The following is an 18930-nucleotide window of genomic DNA, read 5'->3' as shown; positions in this document are numbered from 1 at the left end:
CTCCAATCGCAGGTGCGGCGGAAAGGTGCAAGGGCAAAGTGCAGCGGCTGCCTGGGCACGATGTGCAGTGCGCGGGGAGAAATTCCCGCCCCAGACCCCTAGTGTCCCTGTGTCTGTAGTAGCCGTCACCCAGTCCTGCCAGTGGCAGATCAGGGGTCCACCTCTGGACCCCAATCGCACCGTCACCAGCCAGGTGATGTCTCTGAGGCCATCTGTTCCAGTGTGTGTGTGTGTGTGCACGCACACACACACAGGGGGATCAGGAAGGAAACCACAAGGTTCTTCTCTGTGGCCTATTATTCAGGCACACCCAGTGCTATACTTACGTGACTTGTAAACAACCTGTGGTTACTCTCAACCTAGGAGTAAGAAGCACAACACAAAAGACTCTAGTTTCTTTTCTTAAGATTTTAGTGTGGCTATTTGAAAAAATCTTGTAAAATAATCCTGATGTAATTCAGTTCAATTAGAGTAGAGCAGGAACAGCGTGCTGAATCCTAACACGTTGACTTGAGTCCTTCCTACTTAATCCCGTTTCACGACGTTAACTTCTTAAAAGACAATCTGTGAGTGCACATTTTTTTTTTCCAGAAGACAGACTTTCTTCCTTACATGGTGGACTCATTCAATTTCTACAAATCATGCTATTTACATCCTTAAAGTGGCAGTGCCTGCACAACGCTTAATCTCCTGGCGTTCACACATGGTGAAGAGTTTAAGAGAGTACTGATTTAAAGTTTCAGCATTTCAGCAGACTTTCCCTATACCAAAAATAAACAGACAGATAGGTCAATAAAAGAAAGGAAGGAAGAAAGGAAAGACAGAGCTAAAGCACGCTTCTGCCCAGTTAATGTTTAACCCTGGTTTAATCACATCCTGTGATCCACTTTAGGGTCCCTATCAGCCAAGGCAAACATTCTCAGGAGCTGAGCAGATGGATGCTGCAGTTAGAGAAGTGTGTGGTAAGCTCCTGCTCCAGGAGGGGAACAAAAGATCCACCTTTTTCATAATTAAGCCTCTGATTAATGCCCTGGGCTCCTCACCACACACCTGTAATTACTCACAGAGGTACGCATTGTGCTGGCCCTTGTCTCGGAATATCAGGCATCAAGCTACCCAGCAGCAGATGGAAGCAGGGTTCTGTTGACATATGCTGCAATGAAAGGATTCGTGCAAACCTGGCTAGCAAGGTAGCAGAATGCCATGCATTTGAAGATTAATAATGCAAACAACCGTGATGTTAACTTTGCTATGTTTGTGCTGATTCCATCTGTTGAGATGAGGAACTAAACCTTGAAGCCTGTGGGTCTGAAAACTTCCCAGCACGTACATCATTAAATGAGCCATTTCCACCAGTGGAATTTAGAGTTTTCATTTTAAAAATGCTTACGTCTATGGCCATCAGGAACTAAATCCCTTAATGGGCCAGAGCCAGAAATCGTCAGTGGGATCCGTTTTTGTCGCGCACACTTCACACACGTAAAGGCGCTGATCTGTAAAATGGGGCGTGCTGTTGATGTTGACGCTGGAGACCCTGGATTCGCGCGGAGCCGAGATCAAGCCACACGGCTCTCCCACCCCCTGGATGACAGCCAGGTACTTCAACAGAACCTGTCTCTCCGGGCAGGAAGGTCGGAAAGAGAAGGCAAAATAACAGATGGCTACCCTGCCCTAGCCTGCCACCCAAGTGAGACAGCGCCCCGAGGAGAAGCAGGGCCCGGGCCGCCAGAGCCCAGGACGGCGCTGGGGTAGGGTTAACGCGGGGGTTAAAGAGGGAAACTGTATGAGGAGCCAGCCAAATTATGGCCATATGCCTGCTTATTTTGCTTAGCCACATTAAGACGGAACACTTCAAAGCAGAACAACCACAAGGTGCTTAGAGAGAGCAGCTGCATACTCCAACGGGGGGACACCCACAAAGTGCTCCCTCCTCTCACTCCTGGTAGCATCCCTCTTACACCTTCCCCTTCACACATCAAGGTCACGGCTACAACTAGAATGTTTGAAAATATAAAGCAAACTCTTGAGACCCTGACCCCTTCACAGCCTCCAGGGTTCTATGCATACATGAGACAGGATGCCCCTACACCCCATTCAAGTGTAACTCTTGTGCCGGTTGCCGGATCCACATCCAAAATGAAAGGTGGATGGCCGAACAGATTTTCAAAGTGAATCCTTTGTTGTTGTTTTTAACTGAAATCAAATTATTCTGGAAAACTTGTATCTTTTGCCATAAACAGAAAACACTCTTGAGATCAAGACAATGACAGTGAAACCGTGCTAAGCATTTGCTAAAAATACCCCTATCTGACAGAGGCGGGATTCAAGACTGGCTCTGATTGCTACCTGGGCAATTAGCAACGACAGGGTGGTGTGTGGGAAGTTCTTCTATCTGCTCCAGCTGGCCCACCTGGGAATGTCCCGAGGACTGGCAGAGACTGGGAAAGGGACCATCACTTCCACGGAGTGACTCAGATACTTTTCAGGGCTGCCATTAGTGGGAAACACCTGTACTCCAACTCTCCTGGGGGAAAAGACCTGTACAAGTTAGGTCCTGGGGCTTGAACGCACAGCCTGGTGTGTGTGTGCAGCCCCACGGCATGGGGCTTGAACACATAGCCTGGTGTGTGTTTGTGTGTGTGTGTCTGTGGGCAGCCCCACGGCATACTCCTGCGTGTGTGCAGCCCACGGCATGGGGCTTGAACACACAGCCTGGTGTGTGTGTGTGTATGTGTGTGTGCAGCTCCATAGCATGCTCCTGCTTTAGATCTCTCCTCCACAGAACGGGAGAAGCCGCCCTAGAGAGGTGGATCTGAGGGGTTGGGAGATGTGAACAGAGCCCTCTGTACAACTGAAAAGCACCACAGACAAGTAAACAGGATTGCAAGGAAAAAAAATTTAAAAAAAGGACTCTGAAGGGTTTTACTCTGTAGAATTTACACTGCAGGTTTAATTTGCATAATTAAGTGAACTATTATTTTGCTGATCCACAGAAAGTATATTTTGAAACATTTCAGCTGGAGCCCAAACAGGCCCCCTCGGATCACACGTTATCTAAGACCTTAAAAAGCTCTAGCAGTAAGTGCTGTCAACATCCTTAACAAAGCATTCCAACAATTAGCCACACTGGATGTGACTTATAAGGCAAACAATAAAAATGGGAAAATTCATACTTTTGATTTTCTAGGATTCATTCTTCCACACAGAGTTCTAGAACTTACCCCAAACAAATAACTCTGGTAACTAGAATTGGTTTCTTTTCTACTCTAAACAGACTGAATAATAAGCTAAATAATAAGCTCAATGATAAATGAGTCTCAAATAGGAGTTAGTTTGTTCTTTAAGACCGACCAGTATGAAACATAGGCAAAACTCTTTTATGTGGTTTTGTTCAAAGGAAATAAAATTCATCCTGCAAAATGTTTTTTTTTAAAGATTTATTTATTTAATTTGAAAGGCAGAGTTACAGAGAGGCAGAGGCAGAGGCAGAGAGAGAGTGAGAGAGAGAGAGATCTTCCATCCACTGGTTCACTCCCCAAATGGCAGCAACAGCCAGAGCTGGGCTGATCTGGAGCCAGGAGCTGGGAGCTTCTTCTGGGTCTCCCACTTGGGCGCAGGAGCCCAAGGACTTGGGCCATCTTCTACTGCTTTCCCAGGCCATAGCAGAGAGCTAAATTGGAGTGGAGCAGCTGGGACTCGAACCGGCGCCCATATGGAATGCCAGCACCACAGCTATACCACAGCACTGGCCCACAAAGTGTTTTAATACAGTGAACAGGCCACCAAACTAGTTGTTTTTGTGTTTTGTTTTATTTCGGTTAAAAGTTCACATAGGTACTACACAGTGAGTGAAAAGCTCAAAGATGGTAATTGTGAACCTGTCGCTTATCGAAAGGTTCAGGTTTATGAGAAACTAACTGGTGAGAACATCTGTTTCATCACTGATCTTGCAAAAAATCAGGTAATTCAAACAGAGGCGTGTTGCTTCCTCTCCTCCACAGCACGGTTCTATAAACACAAACTGCATTCAGCCTGGTAAATGAATTGCTCTAATTGAAAGCTATGTACACAGTAACTGGAAAAACCATAAGTGATAAGAAAAACATATGGTGATGGCAATAGAAATTGGTTTATTCATTTTGCATAGTGTTGTTGCTTTAGTTCTCTTATAATTGACCTTTAGAACGATAAATGTGTAAAATAATTTTGTTTATTATGGCTCCAAACCTTCCAACAATTACACAAAATGAAAATTTTAAAGGAAGGATTCATTCTGGAAGCATTTCCATTGTTTACATAATTGCACAGCTATAATTTAGTGCTCATGTTGTTATGGAAAATAAAAAAGGGGCCATTACGGGCCACTTCAATTTAAAACATTGCACAGTGGTGTCAAAAATGGGGGAGAACATTCTCTTTAAAGCAGTTTAAAAATGGATTAACCCTGCAAACAAAAACATTTCAATATTGCAGTCCATGAAATAGAAATGTTCCAGAAGTAGCCATCCTTCAAACCGTATCAGAAATGTTGCAACCGCACTTTTACACCAATGACATATATATTATTCACTTAATATTTGTTCACTGCCCGGCAGATGATGGCTGTAATACAATAGCTGGCCATCTGTCTCCCTGCCTTTCCTTGCGGACTTGCAATCCTGCTTCTCGAGAGCAAACAGACCCAGCTCTTCTGCCTGAAGTCCCTTGGTCCCTGCACACGACCAAAAATAAATAAATAAATAAACCTATGGGTGCATAATGATTTGACTCCCTGTTTGCTTCTCATTTTTAAGAGCACTAAAAGGCTACACAGTTAGATGACTTCATCTCGCGGTTTGCCGAGAAGATGCCTGTCTTCTATCTAGGAAATTCAGTAGGAAGCTCTTTTATTTGTGTCACTCCAGTAATGTGGGTAAAAAAAAAAAAAAAGAAAAGATACGATTCATTCTCTATGTGGATAACGAACTGTAAAAATACCTGAAGGCAGGTGTTTAAATTGGACACTAAACCTGGGTATAATTTAAATTTTCTTTAACAATTAAAAGCAGCTGCCATCCTGCAGTGCTGTGAGGCAGTATTTGAAAACACCAGCTACTGCATGATTGACAACACCCAGAAATGAGAGTTTTGGTTACCAGAACAGATCTGAGGGGACCTCAAAACTCCAAGGCGGGGTCACCGCTCATGGACAACCTTTACATCATGCAAACTGCTACCAGCCTCTGGTGACAACAAAATAAAGCCTTTCTCCACTATGGCATTTAAAAGGGGGGGGGGAGGGGGGCACCAGAGCACGGCACCAGTATTGTGCTTCCTGAGCAGACCCTAGGAATAAACAGATGGCAGGACAAAGCTGAAAATTATTTTCAAATTCTAGGCCAAATCATATGTGTGTGTGCTGTACATTAGTGGCTGAAATGGCCAGGCGTGGTGCAAGTGTGCTTTCCAAACGAGGCAGAGGTGCTTACAAGTGCTGGACACGATGTGACTTCTTCGGGTATAACCGCGTTACCAAGGCCAGGAGAAATATGACAGGACAGAGTAATTGGGTTCCACGGCAGGAGAATCAAAATTGCCTGGAGGCTCTCACCAGGAGAACTGCTACCGAGAGGACGCCGGGTTTCCTTGACAGCAGTGCGCAAGGGGGAAAGGGAAGACGTGTGACAAACTTCGGATGGCCACAGGAGCTGCTCTGCCGATTTGCACGGTATCAGGATTTCAGGAACGACAGAGCAAGCAGATGGCAGAGAAAGTTGTTGCCATCCTCAAGGCCAGAAGGAGAGCCTTGGATATTTCCACGACTGTGTCACAACTAATCCTTTAAACTGATCAGGATGATCTGTCCTGCCTGCCTCAGGAATACAGGGCAAGAGATTTCTTTACTGATCTGAGAATGCTGTATGGTGATTTTATTTTACACTGGAGTTGACATGTCACCGGGGTGTCTTAATTGCTTCTTCCCTTTTATTGTTTCTAACAGCTTCACGGAAACATAACCCGCACATGAAATCCACCCCATAAAATACACAGCATAGGTTAGAATGCTGCAACCATCATCACCACTCTCCAATTTGAGAGCATTTTCATTTCTAAAATTAAACTCTCTGCCCATTAGCCGCCTCTCCCCACTTCCTCTCCAGCTAGTACCTGGCGACTAATTAATCTACTTTCTGTCTCTATGGATTTGCTTACCCTGCACATGTTGGAATACGGAATCCTGTATGAAACGGTGGTTGTGAGTTGCATTTTCCTAGTGACTAATGATGCTGAGTAGCTCTTTATGTGCTTCCCGGCCACCTTGATTCTCTTTTTCAGAGTCTTGTTTAAGTCCTTTACCCATTAGGTCCATTTGGAAGACACCATTATGCATTCTGGTACTAGAAATATGATTTGCAAATATTTTCCATCATTTTTTGTTTGTTTTCTCATTTGCTTGAGTGTTCTTTGATGCACAATAGATTTTAGTTTTGATGAAAGACAACTTACCCACTTTTTTTTATTGCTATTACTTGTTTTTGGGGTCAATCCACTCCATTGCCAAACCCAAGGTCATCAGGATTTACTTCTTTATTTTCTTCTAAGGCTTAAAAATTTTAGTGATTGATTTATCTTTGAAAAGCAGAGAAAGACAGAGGGAGAGAGGTAGAGGGACAGAGACAGAGAGAAGTTTGCTGGTTCACACCCCCAACAGCCTACAATGGCCAGGGTTGAGCCAGGCCAAAGTCAGGAGCCCGAAACTCCATTAGAAAGACTCAACCACTTGAATCGTAATTCCTGCCTCCCAGGGTGTGCGTTAGTAGAAAGCTGGAATCAGACGTGGAGACAGGACTAGAGCCCAGGCACTGGACTGCGGGATATGGTGTCCAAAGCTGTATCTTAACTGCTGTGCCAAATGCCCACTCCTTCTAAGACTCTAGATTTAGGCCTCTGATCCATTTCGGGTTATTTTTGTGTATGGAGTGAGGTAGAGGTCTAACTTCTTCATTTGCATGTGGGCATTTACTTGTTCCAGCACTACCTGTTGAACTCTTCTTTCCCTCCCTGAATTGTCTTTGTACCTTGTTGAAAATCAGTCAGCCATGGTTCTGAATCACCTAACCTTTTACATCTGACCCAGCTTTGCAGCAACTTTTGAAACAAGGAACTGTGAGTTTTCTATGTTCTCCTTCAAGATTGTTGGGGCAATTCCATAGGAATGTTAGGATTGTTTTTTTGTATTTCTGAAAAAAAAATAAAAAGGCCATTGGATTTTGACAGAGATCATCCTAAATCAATACATCACTTTAGGCAGTCCTGTTCCAATCCAGGAATACAGAATAGTTTCCTATTTATTTAGATGGTTTTTAATTCCTTACAGCAACACTGTAATCATCTGTGTATACTTATCTGAGCACCTGGCTTTGAGTCTCCCACCTGCTTCTGATCTGGCTTCCTGACAGGCAGTAGATGATGGCTCAAGTATCTGGGTCCCTGCCATCCATGTGAGACAGCTGGGTTCAGTCTCATGCTGCTTGCTTTGGTAGGCATTTGGGAGTGAACCAGCAGAGGGAAGACCTCTCTTTCTTGCTCTCTTTCAAACAAAATGAAAACAAAAAATAAATTTTTAAGTACCTCTCCTGCTTAACAAAAAATGAATTGCTTTCTTAACTTCACTTTCAAATTGCCCATTGTTGGTGTTTAGGAATGCAGCTGATTGTATTTATTGATCTTGTAGGCTACAACTAACATGTTTAAGTGTGTGTGTGTTCCTTGGGGTTTTTCATATGCAAGATCATATCATCTGCGAAAATTGACAGCTGTCCATTTTTCTTTCCAGCCTGATCGCCTTTTATCTCATTTTCTTATCTAATTGCCTTGGTCAGAATCCCTAGCATATCCACGAGTAGAAGTAGTGAGAACAGCCATGGAAATGCCTAGTATGTCTTTGGTGGGAAAAAAGCCAGAGTTTATGATGTGGCATCTGAACCCGTGCAACTTCTTCTCAAAATATTTGTGGAGAGTAGCAAACGAGTACTTTCCTCAGGATGTCCAGGGTGCTGCAAGACTGGGGCCTCCCAGAAAGAACTTACCCTGCACAGCATGAGTCAGGTCATTCTCTCAGCTACACGGGCAAGACCTCCTCCCCCTCTGTCTGACCGACACAGCGCCTGGCTTGCAGCCCACAACCAGGGGCTGCTGGCTTCCACGTCTGCCTCTCCGGGTGGGCATTTCACAGCTCGCAGTCTCAGTGCTGATCCCGCTAAGCGTCAATTGCACGATGCTCCAGGCCGGCTGAACGAGGCTGACACAGAGACTCCAGAGCAGGGATTAAATCCTCACAGAGAGTCGGTGAACACAGGACATCCACAAGCCGGTAGCGGCGAGTTGACGACGATGAGAGCAATGGAGCTGCTGGAGACTCCCGTGTGTAAAATGCTTTGAGTCCTGGACACAGATGCCGTGCCCTGAAGAGAGCACCAGGCCTGGTGGCCAAAGCCCAGGAACTCGTCTACACAGCAAGGCTTTTATACACTGCCGAGGGCCTTCCTCGGGTTGGCAGGCAGGCAGGGAGGGGCCGGAAGATACTAAAATCTGATTTTCCTGATATAACCAAAAGAGGCTACACTCAGTCAAGTCTCCCCGCATGTCTCTTCCCTCCCCCTCTCCTGGGATTTCTACAACATAGTCTAGCAGAGGCAAAAACCAAGAGCGAGAGCCACCGCAGGTCCACGGGGTGGTTAAAAACACATGGTATTGGCCGGCACCGCGGCTCACTAGGCTAATCCTGCGCCTGCGGCGCCGGTGCCCCAGGTTCTAGTCCCGGTCGGGGCGCCGGATTCTGTCCTGGTCGCTCCTCTTCCAGGCCAGCTCTCTGCTATGGCCCGGGAGTGCAGTGGAGGATGGCCCAAGTGCTTGGGCCCTGCACCCCATGGGAGACCAGAATAAACACCTGGCTCCTGGCTTCGGATCAGCGCTGTGCACCGGCCGCGGCGGCCATTGGGGGGTGAACCAACAGTAAAGGAAGACCTTTCTCTCTGTCTCTCTCACTGTCTAATCCTGCCTGTCAAAAACAAAACAAAAACAAACAAAAAATCATGGTGTATCATCACTCACAGTCATGTCATTAAGGTAGAAACTTCCAAGAAGAGTAAACATGTGCAGATATGAGCACAGGTACTAAGGAGACACGTAGCTATCCTCCCACGTTTATTGCACATCCTGTCTCAGGAAGGCCTCAGCCAGAACTATATTCTCAGAAATTCTAGGATGAAACCAGTCAGGTGCTACCTAACACCACAGCTGCAAGGCTGCCTTGAAGGATTAATCACTGCTGTCAATGACGCCAAGCAAAATAACCATCTCACCCCAGCGCTGAGATCCAGGTGAGGACCCAGCCATGCACTGGTGTTACCCTAGAACGAAGCAGAGACACTCAGTAGGGAAAACACATCCCTACTGAATTTTGCCAACAGAAATACTTAATTTGTTCCTTTGGAACTACGGAAACTTAGAAAAGGATCCAAGAGATCATCATTCTACCTTTATAGACAGGGAGAAGGAAACCACTTAGGGCCAGGTTTAGACACAAATCCAAGCACGTTTTAGGGAAGTGGGGAGGTTAACTCTGTGTAAATCAAACACTGACGCTCATGGATAATGCATCTCACATTCAGAGGACCGCGTACTTAGCTCTGAAACGTGAATTGTTCTTTCATCTCAGTCACCCTGCCTAGTAATCACTTAAAATGCAAATAATACTTTGTTACCCTGCATTTTCAAGTGAGGTCAGTAAGTTAGCTTAAATCCTGCTCTCAGAAACAGTACCACCGAAGCAGTCTTTGGAAATTGTGTGTACGTGGGGGAGGAGGGACCAGCACATTAGAAAGACCCTACCGAGAATAAGCAAGAAATTGACCAGGATTCCTACAAGAAATCAAGACTTCTGTTTATTCTCAAAAATGCCCACTGCGGAATTCACCAGCTGGGGCCTCTCTGCTCATTTATTTGAGGCCCCTCAACTCTTCCCAAAGACTCAGGGCTTCCCCCGGAGACGTGCCATCAGAGACGAGAGTCCAAGGCATTCATCACGTCTCCTTCTCAACAAGTGCCATCAAGAAACCTACGCCCAGACCTGCGTGAAAGGGAGCCTGCTTCACGGCACTACATTGTGTTGGGGCTGCTCCTGGCCCTGTCCCAGAGAAGACTAGAGAGGAAAAGCTACTTCTGTTGGAACTTCCCAGGTCTTCCAGGGGGTGTTCTCACATCGCAAAAGAAACGGACTTGGGAATATGATTGTTCCTCATTCTTTTCATGCCAGAGAGCAGAAAATGGATGCTCTCCAGTTTGTCTTCTTGTAACTAAAATTCTTCCACCTGTGCACAGCAGCAAAGTTGAAACTGTCAGTGTTCTAATGTTCTGTAAGACGGAGAGGGCAACTACAGACCATGGCCACTGGTATGCAAGGTCCTTACAACCCGTAGCATTTCTAGTTTCTGCCTGGGCAACACTCTCTCTCTCTCTCTCTCTCTCTCTCTCTCTACCCCTCTCTCATTTATGTTTGGGCGAGGAGCTCTGAAGAATGGCTGAGATTTGAGAGAAAAATCCCAAAGGCAGCCAACTCTACTAACCTCCTTCCAACTCTACTAACCTCTGGCCAGAAGCACCAGCAAGATGGCGATGATGCCGAAGCTCAGCCTTGCCCTACACGCCCACGCACAGATCTCAGCCCGGCAGGCAAAGGTGAGCCTCCAGAACAGTGACTTAGCCGGCAGCTCAGTGCCACGGATCCCGGGAATACCTGCTTGACCTTTTGGTTTCCAAGTCAAACACAATGCAGTTCACTTTGGCAGGTGAAAAGGTACTTGGGGCAGCCACGGGAGGGAATGGGAATGAGGACTTGGGAAGAAGAGGGCCACAAAGACAAGATCACAGCAGGAGACACCACTAACGCACTATCTGATCTCGGCAGGTATTTTACCTCCCAAACAGCGAGTTCATCATCTGTAAAAATGGGAATGAAAATGTAACACACCCTCGACTACAAAGGCAAAGGGCAGAGATGACATCCGAGAGCATGTTCTACGCCCTAGAGTCTCACGTTATCCCCTTCATTAAATTATAGCAACATTTATAATCATGCTCTTAATAAAATATTAATTTTCCAAGATCACTTGAAAAATGAGACCAAGCAGATTTGATTTAAAATCCACTCATTTAAAAAGGTCTGAAATGCAGGCCAAGTCATCCTGATAATTTCCATTCAAACACATGTTAATAAGTTGACAACTTTGTCAGGGGCTAGCTGGACTGAAGGCACCATGTGAGCTGCTGTGAGGGCCAGAGGCAGGATGGAGTGCGGCCCCTGCTTTCCAGCAATGACATCTTAGGGATGGGGACAGTTACCCAAAGCTAAGGGCGAGGCCAGGCAGAAAGCGCAGGACCCTTGTGTGGTGACCAGGGAGGGGAGAAAGCAGGTGACACAAAGCACAGGCTCTTGACAAAAGGATCATGCTTGGGCATGCAGGAGGAAATGGTAGGTATTTGATTTTAATGTCTTATTACCAGAGGGTTCTCTGCTGCTAAAATTCCCCTGGCCCACAAATACCTACCAAAGAATATTTTTTTCCATGGGAGAACAAAAGAAAAACTGTTGTTTATTGTTTCTTTGGAAAACAATGTTCTCTCTAAAATGTATTCCAGTAAATAGCATTAATAGCTGGACAATCTGCAATTACCACACCACCACTTATTGTTATGCATGAAAAAGAAATCAGACAAAAAGAGATGATTCCCCACAAGGAGAGCACTTTCTCACAGAAACAAAACTTGCAATTTAAAATGCTTCTCTTGACATTATTTCCTTGTATTTAAACCTACCTTTTGTGGCTTATACACCAGGCATGATTCAAAATCTCTTATATTCAAAAACCATTCCCTGCTAAATGGGGATTAACAGACCCCCCCCCCCCCCAAGCACCACGTTAGTCCTTGAAATACCCTGGAAGCCATCTTTCAGCCCCCCAGTGCGCCTGGCTCAGGTGCTCTTGCAGGTCAACAGCTGCCCCAGCCAGCACCTACCAAGGGCCCGACTGCCCTCACCTTCCTAGGGCCCCAGACAGAGCCGCCAAGGACCCATTTCACGGAACAGCAACTCAAGGGAGGAAAGGCTATGAGGTCCCTAACTCAGGGTGCGAGACTAGGGTTCCGGCTTCCTTTTACTCCATGCCGCCCGAGAGATGGCCAAAGGGCCCTGGATCGAGCGCTTCAGGGCTGGAGAAGCTCACAGACCCAAATCAAGCCCCTGCTGCATGTGAACAGCGCAGCCTGGTCTAGAACATGTTTGCTGGCAGTGAACTGGACCCTAACCACCAGCCCCGATCGGCAGGAAAGGCGGAAGATTCTCTCTCCCCACAGCACGGCTGTATACCCGAGAAGAAGGCAATTATCTGCGTCCACATGCCAGCTCCTCCCAGGGCCAGCTCTGAGCTCAGCCCTCCTCCTCCTTCCCTTCAGCTGCACCCGGGCACGGGTGGGCACGGGTGGGGCTCAAGCCCCCTGCCTGCACCCAGGCTCGCAGTGCCCGGGGCTGCGTGGCTGCAGGCCACACTGCTGCACAGCGGGCTTCCAGATTGAATCCACCTTAGATCATTTTCACATTAACTGGGAATTAATCGGATCCATGCTTCACTTTTTTAAGTCAAATAATATTGAGGTTTTTTTCTTTAAGGAATACATGCAGAATTTAGTAAGTCGAACCATATGAAGTTGCACCCACCCTTTTGAAGAACGGTCAAATATTGGCAATTTTCATATAATTCAACCTAAAACATTTGCTCCTCTTGCTTTCTACCGCAGTCTCCCTGGCCAGATTTTTCCTATGATTTAATTTACTTGGCTAAATTAAGAGGGTCTTTCAAACTTTGCTGAGTACCGAGCTTCGTCCTTTAATGCATGCAGCCTCACTGCTCCCCGCGTCGGGGATCATGTGTACTTGGCAAGGCTCCCCACCCTCGGTGCTGTCGGCATGTAGGGTCGTGGGTTCTCTGTGCCTCCGTGAGACTCCCCCACGCCTGGGCTCTTCCTGCTAGATGCCAGGACACTCCCCCTCCCCAGCTGTGACAACCAAAAATGTCTCCAGAAATTGCCAAACGTTCCCTGGGGTGGTGGTGGGGGGGGAGGGCAACACCCTCCCCTCCCCCCTGCCAATCACTCTTCTAGGCTAAGGAAAGCTGTGAAGCTGACAAGCATTCCACAGCAAAGTTCATGTCTGCTCTGAAATCAGAGCCCAGGTCTCAACCACAGCAGCTCGAACTCGGTCACCTGCTCTTCTCCGTGATGCCACGGAACGCGCGGAAGAGGCAAGCCCCCTTTCTCCCATCAGTTGTCTCTCAGCCAACACACTGACTGAGCACCTCTCTGTCCGGGAAGCGGCAGGCCATACCACTCTGCGGCGAGCTTCCGGACAGAACCCTCCTCAGGCCATTTTCATATGAGCTCAGAATGAATCAGATCCGTACTTTACTTCTTTTGGTAACAAAGTACTGACTGTTCAGCAATAAATGCAGAATTAAAGAGGCCACGGTAGGGTCTCCATCCAGAGAGACCTGAGGGCAAAACAAAACCAGGCTTTCTACTGAAGAACTCAGGCGGCAGGTGTTTGTCCTGGTGGTGAAGCAGCTCATGTCCCACAAGGACACGCTTGGGTTCGACTCCCGGCTGCAGCTCCTGACTGTAGCTCCCTGATAATGCAGACCCTGGGAGGCAGTGATGATAACTCAAGCCGCTGGGTGCCTACCACCCACGTGGGTGACCTGGACTGAGGCCCTGGCTTCTGGTTTCAGCCTTGGCCCTGCCCAAGCAGTTGCAGGCATGGGGGAGCTCCTTCTTTAAGTCACTCTATCTGCCCCTCAAAATAAATAAGTTTCTAAAGACGACACACACAGGCTGGCATCTACACTATATCATATGGTAACAGTCTGGTAAGGACAGGATCTTTCCTCTTTTCCACATATACTGAACTGCTACTATATTTTTGTAGTTTAACTGATTTCATATAGCATGTCTTACTGAACACACAGAAGGTTTACGGCTAAATACACGGAATTCATCTTAGTCGCTGACAGCATTTACTTGAAAGAAGCACATCCAGTGAAATCAAGCACAGCTCTCGTTGTTGGCTTCTAGGGTAGACTGACCCCTCCGCCCCCATCAGCCGCCCATGCTATCACCTTACACTCTCTAAAGCTGTCAAACAAGCTCACCGCACGTGTGTTATACCTCAGAACCCAGGGCTCTGCCATCTGTTGCTTTCTACATATTTCCACTTTCCTCACTGTGGTGCAAGTGGGCTCTGTCTGCAGCTTAATGAAAATAATTACTGGCTTTACAGCTGTAACAGAAAAGAAAAAAAAAAAAAAACCACTCTGGCTTACTGTTTTGGTGCAGCCGTCTATCTGCAATCTCCATGGGCACTGGCAGCAGAATGAAGTCATAATAAAATCTTCTTTGACAACGCTTAACTCATCTATGGCTTTTTTAAAAAATATTTATTTATTTATTTGAAAGGCAGAGAGAGAGAAAGAGAGAGAGAGAGTGTGTGTGTCTTCCATTCTCTGGTTCACTCCTCAGACGACTGCAATGGCTGGAACTGTGCCAATCTGAAGCCAGGAGCCTGAAGCCTCCTCCAGGCCTCCCATGCAGGTGCAGGGGCCCAAGGACTTGGGCCATCTTCCACTGCTTTCCCAGGCCACAGCAGAAAGCTACATTGGAAGTAGAGCAGCTGGGACTCGAACCAGCATCCATATGGGATGCCAGCACTGCAGACTAGGGCTTTAACCTGCTGTACCACAGCACCAGCCCCTCATCTATGGCTTGTATAGTCCCCTGAAATTTTATGGGAAATACCAGAAGCCACGGAATTTTACCTGATGACATACATTAATTTTACAATTGCCTCTATATTTTGTCACTTTAAATTTGTATAAGTACACAATAAGAATTATTAACAATACATGTTAGGAGAGGGTTTAGACATATCACCCATCCTTGTAAATGTTATTCCTCCAACAGACTTAAGTCAAACTGGAAAGTTTTGTTTACTGCTGTAGTAAACCCTTATATTCAGCAAAATACCATTCATTTGAATAAATGTAAATATTTTAAAACACATTTTAAGTGGCAAATCACTTTCAAAAACATAGTAACAAAACTAACAAAAACATCAAGTAATAGAGACTTTCATTCAAACTTATTAACAGAGACTTATTCAAAGCTCTGCTTGAATACCTTTAAATAAATCTATAATTAGCATGCCAACTGTCTGAATTCTCACAGGGGTAGAAAACAAGTAGAAAGAGAATGTCCCTGGAAATCTTTTCCATACTTTTCTAAATCCTACCAGGCAGTAATTCTTTGGGGACACTCTTGGTGTATCGTCAGATGCACCTGCTGGTCTGCACTACCCAGATCTGGAGCAGCAAGATAGGCGCTGACAGTTACAGTCACCTCCATTCTACCCTACCCACACCTCTTCTTCTTTTTTTTAAGTTTATTTCCTCCCCAAAGAAACCTTTTATTTAAGGAATACAGACTTCATGCATTTCATAAGTAGAACTTCAGGAATATTGTGATTCTTCCTACCATACCTGCCCTCCCACTCCCCCTCCTCCTCCTTCCTCTCCCATTCCCAGTCCCATTCTCCACTAAGATCCATTTTCAATTAATTTTATACACAGAAAGTAACTCTATCCTAAGTAAGGAGTTCAACAATTATCACAGTGAAAAAAACCAAAAAGCAAAAAAACTGTTCCTCAACAGTTGAGACATGGGTTGTTCAAAGTCATTGCATCTTGAAGGTAATTTCACTTCATTTTTTTTTTTTTAGAAATTTAATTAACTTTAACGAAGCACCCAAGAATGATACATCTTTTGGGAGCACTTAGACATAGTTATAATACAATTCTTTGAGGACATAGGCACTGCATGGGAAGTTAGTGCACAGTGACTCCTGTTGTTAATTTAACAATTAACACTCTTATGTATGACATCAGTGACCACCCAAGGCTCTTGACATGAGCTGCCTAGGCTATGGAAGCCTTTTGAATCCACAAACTCCATCAGTATTCAGACAAAGCCATAGGCATAGTGGAAGTTCTCTTCTTCCTTCAAAGAAAAGTAAATCCTTCTTTGATGACCACTTCTTTCTGCTGGGGTCTCACCCACAGAGGTCCTTCATGTAGGACATTTTCTGCCTCTGTGTCTTGGCTTTCCATGCCTGAAATGCTCTCGTGGACTTTTCAGCCAGACAAGGATGCCTAAGTCAGAGTGCTGTTTAGAGCGATTGTCATTCTGAGTCTGCTGTGTGGACTGTTCCCATGTTGGAACATTCTCTCCTTTTTAATTCTATCTATTATTGTTACCAGATCCTTAATCCTATCCATATGATCACTTTAACACTTAAGATGGTAATTTTTACCACCCAGCTTAAGGGGATTTGGGGTCCCATGGCAAGTTTCTAAACTGTACCCTTAGAAGTAAGTCCGCAGGATTGTATGCAGAACTATACAGCTTTACAGTTTTAAACTTCATATACTTCATAGTTACAACTTTAGGAACATGTACCCAGCCCTCTTCTTTTTCTCAATTCATCTTCTGGCCTTTCTGAATCAAAATATTTCAAACAAATGCACAAAACATATGCATACATACATATGCACATTTAATGTATATGGCTAAACATACACACACATATGTATTAACACATGCATATAAGTAAGTTTACACACAGACACACACAAACCCCATCTGTGTCTCAGGTCTTGTTAGCCTGCGTGACCTTGCCCTGAGCTATTAAGAATTCTTCTTTCTTGCCATCATTGTCCTCTCATGATTATAATCTAGTTCTCATAACCACTGTGGTGTAAGCTTCTTAAAATGCTTTTTGGTCATGTTGAGCATCGTGCTTTAAAAATCTCCAATAATTCCTTGCTATATCCATGGGATGAAAACTACTTGGAGTCAAGGCTTTCTACAGTGCTGCCTAGACTCATGATCACATATTTCCAAGCATGCCTCTGGCACTAAATTGAAACTACTCGGGCTGACACTCCTAGAATTTGGCCTGCGAAGTTCTATATTGCTGACATGGAAATTTTCATTTTGCTTCCTGTCCTACCATCTAAATCCTATCCATCTTTTTTTTTTTTTAAAGATTTATTTATTTATTTGAAATGCAGAATTACAGAGAGAGAGGAGAGGTAGAGAGAGAGAGGGCTTCCATCCGCTGGTTCACTCCCCAATTGGCCGCAACAGTTGGAGCTGTGCCGATCTGAAGCCAGGAGCCAGGAGGCTCTTCTGGGTCTCCCACAAGGATGCAGGGGCCCTAGGACTTGGGCCATCTTCTACTGCTTTCCCAGGCCGTAGCAGAGAGCTGGATTGGAAGTGGAGCAGCTGGATCTCAAACCGGCACCCATATGGGATGCTGGCACTGCAGGCCAGGGCATTAACCTGTTGTGCCACAGAGCTGGCCTCAATTCTATCCATTTTTAAAAGTCCTTCTACGTTCCAACTCCTCTACAAGTTGCTTTCAAACTAACTTAGCTAGAAGAGTATTCAAAACAGCCCAATTCTCCAGACATGTCCTTTTATTTTGTTCCTTTGCAGTGGGTGTTGCTGATGGCTTGTTTGTCTCCCCATACCCTCAGAACCTGATGAGGTCTTTATTATGATGAGGGAAAATATTCAATATGAAAATGTTATGCAGGTGCTGGCGCTGTGGCGTAGTGGGTAAAGCCACCTCCTGCAGGGCCAGCATCCCATATGGGTGTCAGTTCGACTCTCGGCTGCTCCGCTTCTTTTTTTTTTTTTTTTTTTTTTTTTTTTTTGTTATTTTTTTGACAGGCAGAGTGGACAGTGAGAGAGAGACAGAGAGAAAGGTCTTCCTTTTGCCGTTGGTTCACCCTCTAATGGCCGCCGCGGTAGCGCGCTGCGGCCGGCGCACCGCGCTGTTCCGATGGCAGGAGCCAGGTGCTTATCCTGGTCTCCCATGGGGTGCAGAGCCCAAACACTTGGGCCATCCTCCACTGCACTCCCTGGCCACAGCAGAGAGCTGGCCTGGAAGAGGGGCAACCGGGACAGGATCGGTGCCCCGACCGGGACTAGAACCCGGTGTGCCGGCGCCGCAAGGCGGAGGATTAGCCTGTTGAGCCACGGCGCCGGCCTCGACTCTCGGCTGCTCCGCTTCTGATCCTGCTCTCCGCTATGGCCTGGGAAAGCAATGGAAGATGGCCCAAGTCCTTGGTTCCTGCACCCCCATGGGAGACCTTGCAGAAACTTCTGGCTCCTGGTTTCAGATTGTCTTCCAGCCATTGTGGCCATCTAGGGAGAGAACCAGTAGATGGAAGACCTCTCTCTCTTCTCTCTTCCTCTCTGTACCTCTGCCATTCAAATAAATAAATAAATAAATATTTTTTAAAAATGTTATTGGACTTTGTGCCTTATTTAGCAAAGAGTCATGTGACCCTAGTACCAAAATGCCTAAAGATAAAGATAAATCAGAGGCACCTAAAATGTTCCCCAGTAAAGAGCCTTAGATGTCCTGCAGTCCAGCTCACTCCTGACCACTTGTGACCAGGGGGTCTGGGAGAAGCCCTGCGGCAGTGAGTGACAAACTAAGGCAACCTCCCAAGTTTTTAGTGCCGAACATGCAACTTGCCATATTTAAAAGCCATATATTCAGTATATTTTGAAGCCATATAATATCCTGAAACCTTGGAAGACTCTTTCCACACCCCCCCCCTTTTTTGGGGGAGGATATATATATTTAAAAGGATTTAATAATCACTTCTTAAGTAAAATCAAAGTATGGCTACAGGAGGAGAGAAATGATCCAGGTTGTTGTCAACACCAATTGTTTACTTAAGGCCTTGTACTTGTCCTTGTACATATAACATG

General features: G+C 45.8%; 1 protein-coding gene across 2 annotated transcripts in view; it reads right to left on the bottom strand.

Moving 5' to 3' along the window:
* Positions 1-18930, bottom strand: part of RALGAPA2 (Ral GTPase activating protein catalytic subunit alpha 2) — a 340680-nt gene that overhangs the window by 154377 nt on the left and 167373 nt on the right. The gene's annotated exons all lie outside the window — the stretch shown is intronic.

Source organism: Lepus europaeus, chromosome 10, assembly GCF_033115175.1.
Source record: "Lepus europaeus isolate LE1 chromosome 10, mLepTim1.pri, whole genome shotgun sequence".
Lineage (NCBI taxonomy): Eukaryota > Metazoa > Chordata > Mammalia > Lagomorpha > Leporidae > Lepus > Lepus europaeus.
This window is presented reverse-complemented; position numbering and strand designations above follow the sequence as displayed.